The 19,597-nt window shown below is 49.7% G+C and overlaps 1 protein-coding gene and 1 pseudogene across 3 annotated transcripts in view; both read right to left on the reverse strand.

The window, feature by feature from the left end:
• Positions 1 to 19,597, reverse strand: part of UNC13B (unc-13 homolog B) — a 3,024,149-nt gene that overhangs the window by 1,917,253 nt on the left and 1,087,299 nt on the right. The window lies entirely within an intron of this gene.
• On the reverse strand, positions 11,466 to 12,678 carry LOC147726139 (uncharacterized; annotated as a pseudogene).

The following is a 19,597-nucleotide window of genomic DNA, read 5'->3' on the forward strand; positions in this document are numbered from 1 at the left end:
TTTGCCGGAGATTGTCCTGGCTATGATTTTACTGATTACATAAATGTCCCTACTTGGTACCATGAGTCAACCATGCAACAGCGAAGCAGTGTTATACACTAAGTGGCCAGCCTTTGTGCGCTACCTTCCATCTGGTCCAATTTGAACACCAAGCATGTGTAAGGGATCAAATATATAGTCAGCTAAAACATGATAAGGACCGGCTGAGACCACAACATGAAAAAGCTGTCCTCTGTGCCACTAATTAATCACCTATGGCTAGTCAAAAGGCGATACATTAGTTAACCTGTAGCTGCATGCTATAAATATTTGGTTGAAAAATAAATAGTGTGTTAACTGGCCACCTTGTGTATGTCATGATTAAAGCAGTTTGACTCCAACAAGAAGGAAATATTGTATGCTTAATGAATTTAGTCCACGTGTGCTAAGAATTAATTAGGCAATTGCTGTAGAAGGTGATTTAGTCAGCACTTGCATTCCTCTCACTGGTCATTCACTTGCGTTTCAGTTGTGAACAAGAAAGCCTGCATGCTAGGATATGGAAAGCCAATGATTGTTTCTAACTTATTAAGCCCGCCTGTGTCGCAATATGCAATTTGACTGAAATATGATTGGGTTCTTCCAAATAAATTGTTTTGTTATGTGCTACATTCTAATTTATAAAGAATATGAGCTCCTTTGGGAACCAATTCTGAGAAGAAACCAGCAAACACACAACCACAGTGCGTCTCAACTAGCCAGCTAATAGAGCACAATAACTGAGAATATCTTTCATGAGATTAAAAGTCGCGTCTGATTCGATATAAACTGTCTTTCTTCATAACTGATGTGACAGACAGGAAATCTTGTCTGGTTTCATAACTGTTGTCTGAGATAGGAAATCTTCTCTGACTTCATAACAGATGCATGAAATCTTGCCCAACTTAAATGAGTGGCACACTGCTTTGTCAGTGTATCACCACATTCCCCCAAGGATGGTGCCATCTCACAATGACATTAATTATGACAAATAATGATTCAATGCTAATTTTGATAGTCAACAAAGCATTTCAATAACTTTCCTAAAATAATGGTTCAATGTTAACTTTTCTCAATGACCTTCCTTAATGCATGTAATGAATCACTGTAACCTTCATCACTGTTAATAAAGAATTTCAACTTTCTACAACTGGGAGCATGAATGTTGTTGCTATCGGACACATGTTGCAAAGCAATCTTAGGTCCCCGCCAATGGGAGGGGCCTTCATTGTAAAGCCTTTGGGCCAAAGGCCCCAGCTCCAGGAATACTTAAAACCATTGATAAAGCCTCCCTAGGTCATGAGACTTAGGGAGTGTTCCAAAAAAACCATAGATGGTACCTTAGTGGGAGCTGCAGCACACTCGACAGCCCCTAAAACATCTTTAGCTGTTGGTGGGGACCCTGCCCTCCTAGGGGCACCAAGGAAACAAAATATGCAAGAGGCTTTTGGGACACGCCTTTCCCCACAAGTTGTTCATTTTCTTTTTATTATTGGCCTTGCTCCACATCTTTCTATTTTGTTTTTAGGTCTCGCCTGGCGTCGCAGAGCAAAGCGCTGCTCGCTATGCGAGGGCTTCTTGTAATCAATACAATTTCAGAAGGGGACTTGAAGCCCCGCCCCACTTTTCCATTGTCTGACATCATCGTTTAGGGTAAACACGGGCATGTGATTAGGAATCCGGCTTCTTTGTTACCGCCCTGTCCATTTTTCGGACGGCCCATCTGGACAGGCCGACGCCATCTTTGTTTGGCATGACATAGGAGGGTGAGCTGGTAGCTTCTTTACTGGCTCCTCATTGGAAAGCCTACCCGCTCCTCCCTTCCCTTCCCCCATCCCAAACCAAAGTTCCCAGAGTTGCGCTCTTCATTTTTCCATGAGCTTTCCGAGGCGGAGGGCAAAGTTTGTCACGCTGTAAGTTTAATTGGAGCTCATGCCGCTTTACTTGTTTTTAACTTAATAAAAAGCTGGAAAACAGATGAAGATTTAAAAAAACAAAAGCACAAGTTAATTTCCTTTGGTAATGATTTATCTGTAAAAGACAGTAGTTAGTGTTAGATTCCTTACCTTAGAATATTCCCAGGCGTCAGACTGGATCCGAAAAGTTTTTGTCAGCAGTACCCCTGCGCGTCGGTAGGCGTCTTCTGCGGCTCCGCGTCCGTTGTCGTGATGACTTTGTCGGAGTACTTAGACGCCGCCCTCGTGCATTGACGTCAGTTCTGTACAAAGCTTTTCGTGCAAGGAATGCAGAGCAATGCAAGACACCGACACTGGTGCCATAAAACTGGGGCCCTCAAAGGGAGATACCTTAACCCTACATATCGGTTTGCAGAACGGGGAGGATGGGTGGGGCGGTAATGAATCTAACACGAACTACTGTCTCTTACGACGAAGGTAAGTTACTTGTGCATCTGAAAGAAACAGATTAGTGTTAGATTCCTTACCTTAGAATAGATACCCAGCAATACCAACCCCGGTGGTGGGTCTGCAAACCAAGATCATACCAGAAGACCTGGAGAACGGAACGGACGAAAAAGCTATCCCTCCGGACTTGGCTGTTCAGGCAGTAGTGCTTAGCAAACGTGTGCAGCGAGACCCACGTAGCTGCCTGGCAGATGTCCTGCAAGGGGACTCCCCGACCCAGGGCAGTAGTAGACGCCGTGTCCCGAGTGGACTGGGCGCGCAGCCCACAGGAGGCTCCTTTTTTGCCAAAGAATAACAGACCTTGATGCACAAAACGACCCACCGAGAGATGTCCGCTTGTGCACCGCCCGTCCCTTAGCGCACACGTAACCAACAAAGAGCTGGTCATCCATCAGGAACTGGCGTGTGCGGTCTAGATAAAAGGAGAGCACACGTTTTGGGTTCAGACGGTGGAGCCTCTCTTCCTCTTATGAGGGATGCGGAGGCGGAAAGAAGGTGGGCAAGGTGATGGACTGCCCAATGCGAAAGGCCGTAACCACCTAGGGCAGGAAAGAAGAACATGTCCTCAGAACAACTTTGTCCGGATGGACAGAGAGGAAAGGAGGTTTAGAAGACAGAGCATGGAGCTCACTCACTCTTCTGGCAGAGGTGATGGCAACCAGGAAAGCAATTATAAGCGGCACAAGACGAAAAGGACAATTATGAAGTGGCTCAAAGGGAGCGCACAACAGATAATTAAGTACCAAGTTCAAGTTCCACTGAGGCATCACGAAAGGAACAGGAGGGAACATGTGTGTGATGCCTTTCAAGAACCTATTTACAACAGGGGACTTGAAAAGAGGAAGGCTGATCAGGAAGCCTTAAGAAGGCTGAAATGGCCGAGAGATAGCCTTTGATAGTGCCCAGAGCACAGCCCTGCTGGGCAAGAGAAAGAAGGATGAGGAGAACCTCTGAAAGAGGGGCAGAAAGTGGATCCACAGCCTTTGCTGTGCACCATGCCACAAATTTGTTCAACCTGCAGGCGTATACTGTTTTAGTGGAGGGATGCCTCGCTGCCAGAATCACATCACAGGCTTCAGGAGGCAAGTCAAATGGCCTCAACTGTCGCCGCTCAATCTCCACTCATGTATGTGGAGACTGGACAGTTTCGGGTGGAGGACCGTCCCCTGCTGCTGCGACAGAAGGTCCTACTGAAGAGGCAGACAAATCGGGGGATCGACTGACATACCGAGTAGCTCGGGAAACCAGTATCTTCGTGCCCAGTCTGGAGCCACAAGGATGACTTGGGCCCCGGCTGCGTCGGATCTTCTTCAGCACTCTGGGCAGAAGTGGTATAGGTGGAAAGGCGTACAACAGACCGCAGCGTCGCCGAGCGAGTGCCGCCTTGGAAATTCCAACGTGCAGAACTGATGACATTGCGCATTCTCTTAGGTGGCGAATAGATCTAACTAAGGCTCTCCCCACTGCAGAAAGAGACCTTGCGCCACGTCAGAGTTCAGACGCCATTTGTGATGCATCATGCACCGGCGGCTGAGTTCGCCCGCCCTGGCGTTCAGGGAACCTGCCAGGTGTTGAACCACCAGAGTGACGCCCTGGTGTTCCAGCCATGTCCAGAGGCGCAGAGCCTCCTGACAAAGGGTCCACAACCCCACCAAGCCCTGTTTGTTGCAGTACCACACGGCGGTGGTGTTGTCCGTGAACAACTGCACAACACTCCCCGGACAGAGGGAAGGAATGCCTTCAGTAAGAGTTGGATCACCCGCAGCTCCAGAAGGCTGATATGGAGCCGGGACTCTGCCGGAGACCAGAGGCCTCTGATCTCCGCCTCTCCCATGTGGCCCCCCCATCCCAGGAGGGATGCATCAGTCCCCACTGTGTGGTCGGATTGGGAAAGGGAGAGGGATCTGCCACTAACCCAATCGCGTTCCGTGAGTCACCACTGCAACTGTCTTGCAGTGCCCTCTGAGATCAGGACGTGGTCAGACAGGTTGCCCTGATGCTGTGCCCACTGGAACTTTAGGTCCTATTGCAGCGCCGGCATCCGCCACCTGGCGTGATGTACCAGCAGGATGCAGGAGGCCATCAGCCCCAGGAGCCGCAGCGTCAGCCTGACCAAAACTCGGGATAAAGGCTGAAAGATCGGAATCAGAGCCTGAATATTCCGAACCCGCTGTTTGGGAGGATAAACCCGAAACTGTGCAGAGTCCAGAACCGCTCCAATGAAGAGAAGCTTCTGAGAGGGGCACAGGTGTGACTTCGGCACGCTGTAAATGTATTGGCATTTATATAGCGCACTACTTACCTGTAGGGTCCCAAGGCGCTTCGACCGCTGCGAAACCCTTCCTGGCTTCCCTGAGAGATGGTCCCTTAATGGGTATCTCCAGGGTGAGACCAGGCATCCCCGGCGGTCTGGTGGGGCCGTTAGTGAAGATGAGGCAAGCTAATGCCCAGAGTTGCCGAGTGTGATCGCTGATCAGAGTGGGCACCGAGGCGAGAGAATTATCAAGTCCGCTGACCCTGGTCCAGAAACCTGCCGCGCCGGGAATCGAACCCTGGTCCCGGGCCGTCCTCTGCTCTCGGGTCTGCCGCCTCTAACCAGTGAGCCACACTACTTCACTCTGATGGAGAACCCCAGCGAGTGCACGAGATCGGCCGTAGTCTGGAGGTGGGAGACTGTCTGGGGCGAGCCTGCCTTCAACAACCAGTTGTCGAGATAGGGCTAGACTGGAACCCCTGATCTGCACAGATGAGCCATCACTTTCGTGAACACCCGAGGGGCACTGGTGAGGCCGAAGGGGAACACAGTAAACTGAAAGTGCTCGTGGCCTACCGTGAACTGCCAGTAGCGCCAGTGGGCCGGCAGGACGGGGATGTGGAAATATGCGTCCTGCAAGTCCAACGCTACCATCCAGTCTCCAGGGTCTAGGGCAGCCAGGACCCGAGTTAAAGTCAGCAAATTGAACTTCTCCTTCCGGAGGAAGCCGTTGATGCTCCAGAGGTCCAAGATAGGGCGCAGGCCCCCTTTGCCCTTTTTGGGAACCAGAAAGTAGTGGGAGTAGCAACCAGTCATACTTCTGGCCCAGGAACGCGCTCGATGGTCCCCTTGGCCAAGATGGCTGTAACTTCATCCTGCAGAAGCTGCAAGTGATCCCCGACATGCAGTGGTACTGCAGTGGAGGGGTCGCCTTGAAGATATGGGAGTAGCCTCTTCGGACGATTTGCAGCACCCACCTGTCCGAAGTGATGGTACGCCAGTGGAGGAGGTGATGGGGAACTCTGCCCCCCACTGGCGTGGAATGGGCCTGAAAGCTCGGACTAGGAAGGCTTTAAGGCAGATGCTGCGGGAGTGGATGTGGACTGACCGGGCCTCTGTCCCCCTGAACAGCCATGGAGGTTACCACGTCCGCAACCGCGTTGAGGTTGGTTCTGTGGCCTGTGGCTGGACGAACGTGTGGAGGTGCCCCTTCCTTGGCCACGAAAGGGGCGAAAAGCAGATGTTTGCTGGCGTTGGCCCGACAGGCCCAAGGACTTGGCTGTAGCCCTGGAGTCCTTGAAACGCTCAAGTGCACTGTTTGCTTTGTCGCCAAAAAGGCGACGCCCATCAAAGGGCATGTCCATGAGCGTGGACTGGACATCCCCTGAAAAATTGGCGGACCTCAGCCAGGCATAGCGACGGATCGCCACCGTCGTGGAAATCGCTCTGCCCAGCGAGTCCGTGGTATCAAGTCCACATTTGATGGAATAAAGTGGTGCATTCCGCCCCTCAGCTAGACCTTGGGTGAGATGTGCCTGGGACTCCTCGGGACACTGGGGAAGCACATCCGCAACCGTATCCCAAAAGGAGTGGGTGTAACGGCCCAAAAGGTAAGCGGTGTTGACAGACCGCAACCTCAGACTAAGTGAGGAGAACAGTTTCTTCCCAAACTGGTCAAAACTTTTGGATTCCATACCTGGAGGGGCAGTCAGAATGCGGTCTGGGACGTGGAGGCCTGGATCACCAGGCTCTCTCGGGGGTGGGGTGTAGGGACAGAAAGCAGGGGTCGCCCAGAGCCGGGCGGTGGCGTTAGGCCACATTCCGATCCACAGGGGGCACTGTGGAGGGCTTGGACCAGGTGCCCATCAGAACGTCTGTGAGGGTCTCATTGAACGGCAGCAGAGGCTCAGAAGAGCTTACTAGCGGTTGAAGCATCTCGGTGAGGAGATTAGTCCTCACGACCGCAGCATGGAGCGCAGGAGACAAGGCCTTGGCTCTCCCTGCGCAACACCACACCATAGGTAGCACCCTCCTCCGTTGCCACGGAGGGAGGAGAAATGAAGCCAGTGTCAGGCAAAGTGTCAAGGCCATTGGCACCCCCTAGCCCGTCTGCCCAGTCCTGACTCAACTGGCACGGCTGTGCCAGAGGGCCCTCAGATCCCTCCCTGTCCTCCCCTTCACCCGTGTCCTGATAAACAGGCAGGAATGTCGGAGCCGGGTCATAGATGAATTGCTCACCCATCGACGCCGGAGACGGTGCAGAGCAGCGCCGGTCTGACACCAGACAGGGGCTGAAACTGGGGACGGCGTCAGAGGACGGCGCCGGGAGTGACACCACCAGGGGCGGCGCCAGCGGAGGAGTCGTGAGGTTAACTGTCGTCGACCAAGATCCAGGCCTGGATCCCCCAGGGTCCTGCGTCGTCGGGACTGAAGTCGACGAAGGCAGGGGGGCCGAAGCCGGCGACTCGCTAAGGCCCCTCGTCGGGTCTGCGGGGCCCAAATGCGCGCCGACAGGCCTCAGCGGAGGGAAGAAATCCCGTATCTCCTCCGGGGTCGCATGCAGTCCAGGGACCGAAGGGTATGGGACTGGGATGCGACGCCTGCGGCTCCAACGGAGCCGCATGGGTGGTGCCACCCAAACCCTCAGCTGAGTCGCGCGACCGGCGAGGTGAGTCAGAAGAGCGATGTCGCTTCTTTGACTTCTTTTTAGAGTGCCTCGACTTACCTGAAAGGCTCCGCAACGGGGACCTCGAGCGGCGCGGAGCTGACTGCCGGAGCTCCAGTAGCTTGCGGGACCGCTCCCGCCTAGCCTTCGACATCAAGGCCCGGCAGTTGGGGCACGACTTGTCGTCGTGGTCGGCCCCTAGGCAGTAGAGACACCGGCGGTGGAGGTCGGTCACCGACATCAGGCGGTGACAGGCGTCCCACGGTTTGAATCCAGGCCTCCCTACCGGCACCAGGAGTTGAATCGACTCGAAAACGATAGCTAAAATAGGCCAAAAAGTTAGTAAAAAAGTGACTACGGTACTAGCAGTTCCCGGATCTGCACTTGCTGGCGTGGAAAAAAGAAGAACTGATATAAGCGAGCGAGGGCAGATTCTAAGTACTCTGACAACGTCATCCCGGCGATCACGACGCCGACGACGGACGTGGAGCCGCAGACGACGCCTACCAACACGCAGGGTTACTGCTGATGAAAACTTTCCGGATCCAGTCTGAAGGTAAGGAATCTAACACTAACCTGTTTCTTTCAGATACACGTGCATGATATGCAGTCTTTTAATTTTGAGACATTAGCAACCTTATCACTGATCCTTTCTGCTGAACTTGAGCAAGTCTCTTAACACCCAACTTCTCTTCTTTCTGTGGTTTTTAATTACAATTTTTTTTATTGTAGAAGAGAGAGGCGATGCGTGCCGCTTGCCAAGCCTTAGTAATTTTGCCGTGAACGGCATATGGGCATTCTCTTTGTGGCGAGGCACATGCTTTTGGTTTCAGCTTTACGTAGTACCAGAGTGTTTGCGATTTTGTCTGTTGCTCTTCGGCAGTGTATATGTTCGTGTACATCTGCGTTCATTTTTGAGTGGCTCATCCCTCCGCTTCCAATTACGGACTGCAGCAGAACCGAGCAGGCTAAAATATATGGCTCTGATAAACCACACTGTATTCAGCTAGGCTTGGGTTGGGCTGCGCATCACAGTAATGACATGTCTGTCTCTGCAGTCAGCATACATTCAATCCCGGGCATCCTGCAGTGTCCTCTGGTGGAGTCAGAATGTTTAAAATATGGGCAATAAACGTCACATTTTGTAACAAGGATTTGCAATGCAATAGGCCTTACAATTGCGAGATTTAGAGCTATTGGCATTGTAAAGGACAATGCCTTTTATTTAAGTTTTAAAAACCAAAACATAAATAAAAGTAATTGTCATTTATAATGCCAATAGCTCAAACTCGCGTAAATGCAAGACCTATTGCATTGTAAATGCTTGTTCTCACAGCCCCAATCAGGCACCAGAATATGGATTTGTGCGTCGGAGGAGAGCCTCCAAAGCCTCTGCCGGCTTCATGCATGCCTGGGACTACTCCTGAGTGCCGGTTTCTTTTCATTCTCTCCCACTCACCTGTAACAGGTCTGGGCAGGATCAGAGCTGCCTCATTCCATCATATGGGTACAGGTGAACGGGCAGAAGAAAACAAGTTACTTACCTGTAACTTCAGTTATCCAGTATTGGTATCTTTCATAGATTCACATGCCTGAATCATTCCCCGTCGCCGAGGCGGGAGTCCCACGGTAAATAAAAAAGCAGTGCCAAAAGCACCTTGTAGTAGTAGGCCCTAGAAAAGGCCTGAGGCCTAGATTATAGTAGCCTATCTACCTCATTATGCTAAAAAGACCAAAGTCTTTGCTCCAACCAATCAGCTTACAGCACCCTCTAGAACCCTCTCTGCAGAGCCAGCTCTCCTCAGATTTTCGTAGCACAAGTGGGAACAAGTATCCCGAACTTAGAGAACTGACTCTTCGGGGAGGAGGGTGGGTGCATGTGAATCTATGAAAGATACCAATACAGTATAACTGAAGTTACAGGTAAGTAAACTTTTCAACCACCAGGTCTCTCTTTGACTGTAATAAAAACATTCTCAGACGGTGTGGTCCGGATAAATCCCAAATGATGATGGGCGGATCCGAGTGGTGACTGATGGGTATTTTCCTCATCCACTTGAGATGTTTTGTGCACACTACGCTGCCTTTTTAGTCAGTTTAAGGGCTTTGGACTGTTGGGTGGGTGTCTATCACCTATGAACTCTTCTCTCTTCTCAAGACCCTCTGGTACTTTTGGTAATTGTTTGGCTCTTTGGGGACTGTATCCAGAGCTAGGTCTTTAAATTTCCCCGAGGTCCTCCCCCACCGTATTGTTTTTTGTTGGTCTGGGTGAAGTACCTGACCCTCGTTGCGCGACAGTAGCGTTGGGGTTACCAACAGTCTGATCGGTGGCTCCTGTGAAAGTAGCATGAGCTCCTGAAACCAATACTGGCGAGGCCACATGGGAGCAATTAGGAGAAGGCGGCAACTCTCCAACTTTATCCTGCGCACCACTCATGGAATCAAAGGGATCGGAGGAAAGGCGTAAGCATAAATCCCTGACCATCGCATGGACAGGGCATTCCCCCTTGATCCCCGTTGAGGGTACCTGCTGGCTTAGTACCGGCATTTCTTGTTCTGTTGGGATGCAAATAAATCCAACTTCGGCTTGCCCCATCTCTGAAACACCTTGCTCAACTGGTTGTTGTGCAGTTCCCACTCGTGGCAATCTGATGAGGACCTGCTCAGTTTGTCTGCTAAAGTGTTGTAAAGACCTCTGACGTGTTCCGCCTTGAGAGTTATGTTGTGAATTGTTAACCATTGCCATAACTCTTGGGCTTCCCTGGGCAATGTTGCTGATCTCGTTCCCCCCTGCTTGTTTATATAAAACATGCTGGTAGTGTTGTCCGTTCTGACCAGGACTGAGGATCCTGCTATCCTGGGGAGGAACGCTTGAAGAGAAAGAAAAATGGCTTTCAACTCTAGACTGTTGATGTGGCATTTTCTGTGCTGTTGAGACCATTTTCCTTGTACTTGTAAGTCCTGGAGATGACCTCCCAAGCCCTCCATGGACGCATCCGTCGTTAGAATGAAATCCGGAGGAACTTGCAAGAATAGAAGTCGCTGTTCCAGATTGATCAGCTGAGTCCACCATTGAAGAGCATGCACCATCCTGTTGGTGACTGTGATGTCCTCAAAGGAGCCTGTCGCTTGATGCCATTGACGATGTAGCTCTTCATGTAAAGGCCACATCTTTAGACGTGCCAATTGAATAAGGTTAATGGCCGAAGAGCACATCCCCAGAAGCGATGCAAATAGGCGAACTGAAAGTGACCTTCTTCTTGACAGTTTTATGGCCAAAGCCTGTACTCGGAGTTGTCTCTCTCGAGACAAGAATGCCTTGCATCCTACTGTGTCCAGACAAGCTCCTAGGAACAGCAGGTTCTGCTTCGGAACCAATTGAGATTTGCTCTTGTTGATTGTGAGGCCTAGCGATGTAAATAGATTGCAGCATATTGTAATGTCGGACTTTACTTTGGCCTTTGATGGACCTTTGACTAGCCAGTTGTCCAAATATGGGAAGACCTGTACCCTTGCTGTCCGAAGAGCTGCTGTCACAGGAGCCAGGCACTTTGTAAAAATCCTTGGGGCCGACTTGAGGCCAAATGGGAGGACCTTGAACTGATAATGGGCGCCAGCGAAACGGAGGTATTTTCGAAGCTTTGGGTGGATTGGGATGTGGAAGTATGCATCTTCCATGTCCAAGGAAGCCATGTAATCTCCCTCGTTGAGGCAGTTGAGAATGTCCGATAGGGTGACCACTCGGAATCCCTGCTTCTTGAGATATCTGTTCAGATTGCGTAGGTCTAGGATTGGTCGCCATTAACCGGATTTCTTTTTTATGAGGAAAAAACAGGAATAGAAACCTGTCCCTCTCTGATGGATTGGAACCTTCTCTACTGCTTTCTTTAGAAGCATTGTTTGAACTTCCTTGATCTATAAGTGAAGACGAGGGGGACCCCTTGGCGGAGTTGTTGGAGGTTTGGTGATGAACTCCAGGGTGTGACCATGTTGGACCAGGTCCAACACACACTGATCTGTTGTTATTTGATGCCATTGTTGTTGGAAGGCAGATATCTTCGCGCCCACAGGAAGGTAGGGGACTGAAGGTGGCGCCCAAGTGACCTCACTGTTTCTTGTGATTGTCTCGTCCCTGATTGTTTGTGCGCCTTCTTCCTCCTTGGCGAGAGAAACCAGCCGATACAGACTGGCGATACGAGGACTGATAGTTCTGGCGGTATTGCTGTTGGTATTGCCTGCCTTGCTGGTAACAATTTCCTCTGGACGAATAACCGCGTCCTCTCGCACCTCTGAACGATCCTCTTTTGCACTGCAATGACCCTAGTGACTTTGCAGTATCTGTATCTGTTTTAATTGCTTGGAGAGCTTCGTCGACATGTTTTCCAAAGAGGGACTTTCCGTCATATGCCATGTCCAGTACTTTCAATAGGACCTCTGGACGAAAGGTAGTGGCTTTCAACCACCTTTGACGCCTTAAGACAGCCGCTCCAGCCAACTGTCTGAAATTTGTATTCGCAATATCTAATGCGCAGTCGATGGATTCCGCCGCTGCGCGCTCTCCTTCCATTAATATTTTCCGCGCTTCCTGTCTCTTGTCCTCTGGAATCAGCTCTATGAAACCAGCCATTTCGGACCACATTTGGCGATCATAGCGCCCTATAATTGCCAAAGAATTCGCCGCTCTGATGGATGCCGCAGCCATGGTGGAAAACTTTTTCCCAATAAGGTCTAAGCGTCGCCCCTCTTTATCAGGTGGTGTAGAAATAGGGGTAGCTGGGTTCTTCAACCTTTGTTGTGCAGCCTGAGAGATTACTGAATCCGGACGTGGATGACCAATAAGGCACGCTGGACTAGTGAGCGGGGCACGGTACTTCTTCTTAATTCTTGGCAACACAGCAGGCACAGAAGCAGGGTTTTCCATTACCTTTAGGCCCTCTTTCCAAAAGTATTCAATGATAGGAATGGCTCTAGACACCTTCCTTGTTTCTTCTTTAAAATCATGAAGAAAGCACTCAGTTTGCTCCAGTGTCATCGGGAGTTTAAATCTGTTTGCTGCTCTCTGCATCAGATTGTGGAACCCACCTACATCTTCAGGTGGTGAATTTGAAGGCTGAGGAGTCGGGGGGGGGGAATGGCATGGGGATAACGTAATCACCCCATGGGTCTGTTGATGGTGCGTTACGCAACTCTCATTCCTCTACTTCCTCTTCTGATGACGTGTCTGGGGTTTGTGGAGGCAATTCAGGTGGCGTAGGTTCCACGACTGGAGAAAGCGGTGGAATTTGAGGTGGAGGAACAGAAGTACTAGGCTGAGGCATTTGTGGTGGAAAGCGTTGTTTATAATCCGCCAGCATATCCTGTAAGTCCTGTATCAAAGTAGGCGGTAAATGAGTGACTTCTGAGACCTTAGGCCATCTTTAATGTTCCAAAGCATGAGGCACTATAATGTCCTCCTGGTAGTGGTGCTCAGTTTAAGTGTCGTCTTCATCATCATCTTGACACTTGATGATGAGATCAGATGGGTGACGCGCTACACCAAAAGCACCTTCATTATCATCGTCCTCAAAATCATCCTCCTCATCATCGGAGTAAGATTCTAGAAGATGAGAGGGCATAAGTGGCGATATATAAGAACCTTGTTGCCTCTTATAAGATACAAGTTGAAAGTTCTTCGTTGAAATTGGCGTACAAAAAGTCTGATTCCCAGCAATAGGCTTCAGCAAAGCTGAATCCATCAGTTTTGATTGCACCGGTGACAAAGGTGCATCCGCCAGCTGAAAAGATGCCGTCGTCGACGGGTTTATCGTCGACTAGGTCGACAACGAAGGAATCGTCATCGGTGGGCTTGCCGTCGGCGGGACCGTCGTCGATGGGCTCGATGTCAACGGGACCGTCGTCGATGGACTCGGCGTCAATGGGACGGTCGACGACGGGCTCGTCGTCGACTGAGTAACTGTAGGCGGGCTCGTCGTCGACGGGGCAGCCGTTGACTGATTCGTCGTCGATGCTTTCTTCGTCGACGAAACAGTCGTCGATGGTGGCGTCGATGACTTCGTCGACGGGCTCTTTTTAGACGACGAAGGCTTCGTTGACGATGATGTCTTCATCGACGAGTCGTCTATGAGAGTTCTTTTAGCCACAACACAAATCTTTGTAGACACAATAGGTGAAATGATAGATGTAGTGGAAATCATAGCCGCAGAAGAGGAGGTTGAAGTAGAAATAGTAGTCACTGGTGAGGAGATAGCAGAACTCTTACTCACGGTTTTCTCTGAGGAATCGTTGGTGGCTGAGGCTCCAGAGACAGATGTTGAGATCTCTGTGAAGAGCCTTAAGTGGAGTGGGAGGTTTTAGCATGTTTTCTCCCCTCACTTGTCTTATCCTCTTGAGACCTTGCCCTCTTGCTAGAGGTAGAAGCTCCATCATAATCCTCAGTGGAAGAGGATTTAAGCCACAAAAGGACTCTGGCTTCCCTTTCCCTTAAGGTCTTAGAAGGGAAGGTGCGGCAGATCTTACAATTTTTTGCCTCATGTTTAGGATAAAGGCAATAAATACAGTCCTTATGCTGGTCATCCACATGGACCCTCTTCTTATCGCAGGTTCTGCAAGGTCCAAACAAGGCCTTTTTGTCAGACATCCTGAAGCTCTGAAGAAAAAACTGAGTCAAGACTCAGGGAGACTCCCTTCCACACGACGTGCGGTAAAAATCTGAGGAGAGCTGGCTCTGCAGAGAGGATTCTAGAGGGTGCTGTAAGCTGATTGGTTGGAGCAAAGACTGTTTTTTTTAGCATAATGAGGTAGATAGGCTACTATAATCTAGGCCTCAGGCCTTTTTCTAGGGCCTACTACTACAAGGTGCTTTTGGCACTACTTTTTTATTTACCGTGGGACTCCTGCCTCAGCGACGGGGAATGATTCAGACATGTGAATCTATGAAAGATACCCCAATACTGGATAAGTGTCCAACACCACATGCAAATCAGGGCACTTTTTAGCCTTAGGAGTTTCTAGAACGTGGGGAGAAGGATGTCACAAGTGCCTGTTCTGCCCAGTCACTCTGGGGGAACAATCTTTTCCCGCTATTTCCTCGGACTCATTTGGTCCATTTTGGATTGTTCTGGTCTCGTTTTGCTCCTAGTGGTAGTTCCTAACCACCAGAACTGTTGGTTGTCCGCTTCCTGGCCTCCTCAAGTCTTTATTCTCCTTGGGGAGCTTCCTTACTCATTGCTCTCGCTTCAATGAGGGACAGCTCAGGGTTTGCACTCCTGCACTGTAGCTCCTTACTCAGGGCCTGTCTACTGTCTGCGCATGTCCCACTTTTCATGGACCTGGGGTCTTCTCAGCAGCACACACTGGGACTTAAAGGAAGAGTGTTCTGCATGCCTGTACACCTCTGAATCGTCGGGGTCCGGTTCAGAGGGATCTTGCAGGTTGACAAGCGGGTTGTGAGCGCTGAGGGCGATGTGCCAAGCGCGCTCCAATCCCCCTCCCGAGACCCATGGTGCTAGTAGCGCCCAGTTTTAAAAGTGCTGACACCCCTGAATTTGGGGCTTTTTTGGAATGAGCAATTGCTCTTCTAATTTTTAAGCACTTTTTCGCTTTTCCTTTTTTCACTTTCACGTCCCCAGGTTAGGGTGGACTATTAGAGTGTCCATACCGCCGGGGTTTAGTCCTGAAGAATGCCATGGTGAATATATACCACAATAAAGGCAGAAACATGTTGACTGATTAATTTTAATAAACTCGTGGTATTTAGCTGAATTTAAACAAAATCCTAACAACCTTGGCTCTTAAATTCAGACACATATACCACTTACACGTGTCTTAGGGATCACTCATTAAAGTTTTTTTGATACCCTGTTAGTCACTTAATTTTATAATTTCCACAACACGTCCTCCCCACACGACCAGCTCCGCAGTCTTTCTGGCGTCGCAGCACACCGAAGAGACACTCGGTCTCTTCGGTGGGGCCCGATGATGAAGCATGACACTGACCAGGTCGGTGTGTGAGGGCTTTCCTACTCAAATAGAGTGACTGTGATCCTACTCAAATAGAGTGACTGTGATCAATACTACCCTCTTATCTTTTTGCTCCACATTTCTGGTAGCCTTGTGCTTGACCAGACCAGACCTCTCTTCTTTTGTTGTTTGACACTTAACCGGGGATCAAGAGAGTGTCTCTGACTCTCCCTACCTCTCTCCTTGTTGATATACACCCAGCTTCCTAGCCAATTTTAAGGAAACTGTATGTCAGCAAGTGTCAGGGGCATCCTTTTTGGAGGTCATACACCTGCAGGACCAGCCCACAGAAGATTAGGGGAACCCTCCAACACCCCCAAGCAGATCCCTCCCTCTACCGTCCCCCGGAGGGTGTGGACATGCCAGTGCCACTGGTCTCGAAAAAACAAGTACTTGTTTTAGGGTGCCCCATGGAAATTACAACTCCTTGAGGCCAACATTACAGCAGGGGTCTGATGTCTTCTCTATTCCAGATGTTCCAATCCGCCTGGATTGCTTCGCCCAGGACCAGAATGTTAGTTGAAGTCTCTCCATTGTGCAGGGTTTTTTAAGTTGGGATTGAAAGTTTGAGAAAGTATTTACCACTGTCGAATCCTAGGTTGGGATATCATTACTCTAAACCTGTGCCAACACTCCTGTACAGCATTATGGGGATTTTGAAAATGGTGTCAACTGGTCTGTTGCAAAACGTTCAGGATGGCTCCTCCTGTTACTGCCTACAGAAGTTTGACTCCCATCCTTTGTTTCTGAAGGGTAGAGCCTTGCTACGTCTGGTGCAAGTTTGATTACGGGTAAATGGCCCTACTGAGTGGTGTAGCCTTTGATCCTCCAGCTGGCCAGTAGAGCAATTAACTTGGTAGAGCAAGGTGGTTCAGAGGCAGAATCTAATTAGGTGCAGAGTCAGAGAAAAATGATAAATCTTGAATTGCCACAAGGAGTGCAGATGCATGGAAATGAACGTCAGAACTGCATTTAGGACCCTGATTTACCACAGGTGTGATGCAAACATGCACTTTGGTGCAGTGTACTCCCATAATGTTCTATACAGTGAAGCACTACAGATGTACATATTCACATTATAAATGCCCACTATTATAAAGATTTGCAGGTCAGCACCGGGTCGTCTCTGCCACAGGCTACCTGTGCACAGATTATGGGCGAAGTTAGACTGTAATTTCACATGCTCAGTTTGTGCGTAATCATATGCAATCTGTCCAAAACCTCATACCCATGCTGCACAGCAGCTGACAATGTAAAAGAGAGATACAGGTGGTTATCACTCACAATCCATTTTAACAGAGCTTACAGCGAGTGTGATTCAGGTAGTAAGACTCACTCACAACAGAACTCAATAAACCTTGTAATCCAAAAAAAACAAAACAGGGTTATTGAAGGGTCTATTTTTATATGTTTTTAAAAAGTTGTGATTTCATGATAGAACACTGTAATAACTAATTATGCATTGAAAATCATTACAAATATTTCGTGTAAAAGCAAGGTAAACAAAGGTGTATTCTTTTGTGCACAAAGGGATCTCTTTCTTTGGTAAATGCAGAAATCCGGTATAAAAAGTAATAGCATATAACACATTTGTGAAATCATTAATGGTTTACCAGCATCTGTTTCAGTAACAACTGAAAATTTAAAAATTATACTTAATTGCATTCTTTAGTAATACAGTCATCAAATTGCTTCTCCAGGATGTAATGCACACACTGACGATTGGCCAAACAAGAGACCTACATATTGCAATTGTATTTACATAGTGATTACTACCCCTGACAAGGTGTTGAAACGCTTTTCGGTCAGTGACACGCTACTCCGAAACCCAAAGGTGAATTAGGAGTTTTGAAATACAAATTGGAATAGGAAGTGGTGGGAGTGGTAGACATGAGTGTCTGTTAGTTGTATGAATAGGATAGACGGAGAAATGAAAAGATTATAAATGATTATTTGGGAGTTCATAGTCCTAAAAATGGTTTGGGATGAGTCAGAGGGGATATTTTAGAAGAGGCATAGTATGAGACATACACTGGTACTCCCACCTTTACATCAGACTACCAGTCATCTCTCATACAACCACCTGTAACCTCACTTACATCACCTAACTACCCTTGTTGCTACTAGAAACCTATGCCTTCGTTCACATTAACACGTCTAGCCACACACACAACCACCTCTGAATTAACCCAGCTACCCTTACCATCACTCACACAACCCCTCCAATCACCCTCTGTAACCAGCACCACTTCTTTTATTGACACAACCACTCTTAATGTCACTCACATGCCTGCTTCTGCCCTCACTCACCCGCCCAGACAGATCTGCTTACGCTCATAATAGGACCCCTGCTCTCACTCTAAGCAACATCACAGCCCTCCTGACCACTCCTACCACCAATCACTCAACACCCTAACCTTATTCCCACATCTTCTGGCGTCACTTACACAATCAAATCTCCCCTCACTCATAGAAGCACCCAAACCCTGACTCTCCAATCACTGCTACATCGCCTCTAATATTCTCATCTTCACCACTGTCCTCACTTGTACAACCACCCCACCCACTACCTTATACCCATTCCCTATTCGAACTCCCAAAACCTACACTACCACTCATTTTTTTTGTTAAATATTTTTTTATTGCAGACATATATTGTACAACCAATTCGTGCAACAATCCAGCTGTCAGCAGTCGCAATACACAGGTCTATGAGTAAAGCATCACACAGCCATTTAGCCCACACCCCAGAGGTCGGGCGGCATTAGACAGGAGAATGCTCGGTGCTGGAAAGCAAGAATCAAAACAAGTACAGCGTAGCTGCTTTTCTGTCCCTCTCGTCCCCCCTACCCCCCAGCATTCTCAATCTCCTAGAAACAAACTACCCCCCCCTCAACCCCCCGGCCCAAGCCCCACCAACCCCCACCCCCCCCCTTTTTTTTTATCAAACCCCCCCCCCCCCCCCCCCCCCCAGGCTTGTCTGAGTACCACCAGAGCAAACTAGGATCCATTGACAGGGGGTCAGGCCAGGAGAAATCAGGCGAAGGTTGCAGTCTTCACGTGGGAGGCGGGACACTCTAAGGGAAAAGATCCCGGGCAACCAGAAACCCAGGCTGGGTGGCCTAAGGAGCAGGGCTATGCGCAGGGTAGCCTTCACTGGGAGGCTCAGAGAGTATGAGTTCCAGAACCAATCGTTCCCAGGCTCGTGCCTTCTCCAATGCTGGGTCCTTGCCCGCCCTAAGTGCTAGCTGCATACGGGCCTCCCCCTCGCAGCGGGCCCATTTGCTGAGTTCCGCCTGCCATCTCTCTACCGAGGGACCCCTAGTCGCCGTCCGCTGGGATGTTATGGCGCGTTTCGCTAAAAGCAGACCCAGGTCTAAAAACGTACTAGTAATTTTGTTCTTGGACGTGTGTGGGAACCAGTGTAGGATGCAGTGTGCCATGGAGGGCTGCAAATCTCTTTCTGTGACCTCCCGTAAGCGTTCCACCACCCCCTGCCAAAAGGAGCCCAACGCCGGGCAAGACCAGAACATGTGTTGGAAATCAGCCAGCTCTGCTGGGCAGCGCGGGCAGGCCGCAGAGCGGGCCGGGAAATACTTATGTAATTTATCAGGGGTCAGGTACGCCCTGAAAGGACGTGGAAATGCACCAGCTGAAACCTTGCGTTGCGCGTCCCTTTCCAGGCCCGTTCTACCGGGATCTCCGTTGCTAAATCCGCTTCCCATTTCGCCTTCAGAGCTAGCAGCGGGGTCAGAGTCTCCACCGTCATACGCTTATAGAGGCACGTAATAGCCTTAACCGTCCCCGTAGCCATCACCACGTATTGACAGCCCATGGACAATGGCGGTTCTGTCAAGCCGGACCCCCAATGCTTACGGATCGCCACTGTCAGCGCTGCATGGAGGAGGAAGTCTCCTCCCGGCAAATCAAAGCGATCTCTCAGAAGATCGAAAGGTAGTAGCACTCCGTTCTCATACAGATCACCAATGGCCGCTAATCCCTGATGTTCCCAGTCTTCCAAGCGACGCCATGAGCCCCCGTGCGGGAGAGCCCCGCACAGTTTGAGTGGGATCTCGGGTGCGTACAGAACTTTTATACGCCTCTTCCGCAGATACTTATTCCAGCATTTCCGGGCCGTCGAGAATTCCTGGGTAAGGTGAAGGTCCCCCATCGGAAGGCCCAGGACGATCCGGGATGACACCCGAACCGGTCCCGCCG

This window comes from Lissotriton vulgaris, chromosome 3_1 (genome assembly GCF_964263255.1).
Source record: "Lissotriton vulgaris chromosome 3_1, aLisVul1.2, whole genome shotgun sequence".
In the NCBI taxonomy this organism is placed as follows: domain Eukaryota; kingdom Metazoa; phylum Chordata; class Amphibia; order Caudata; family Salamandridae; genus Lissotriton; species Lissotriton vulgaris.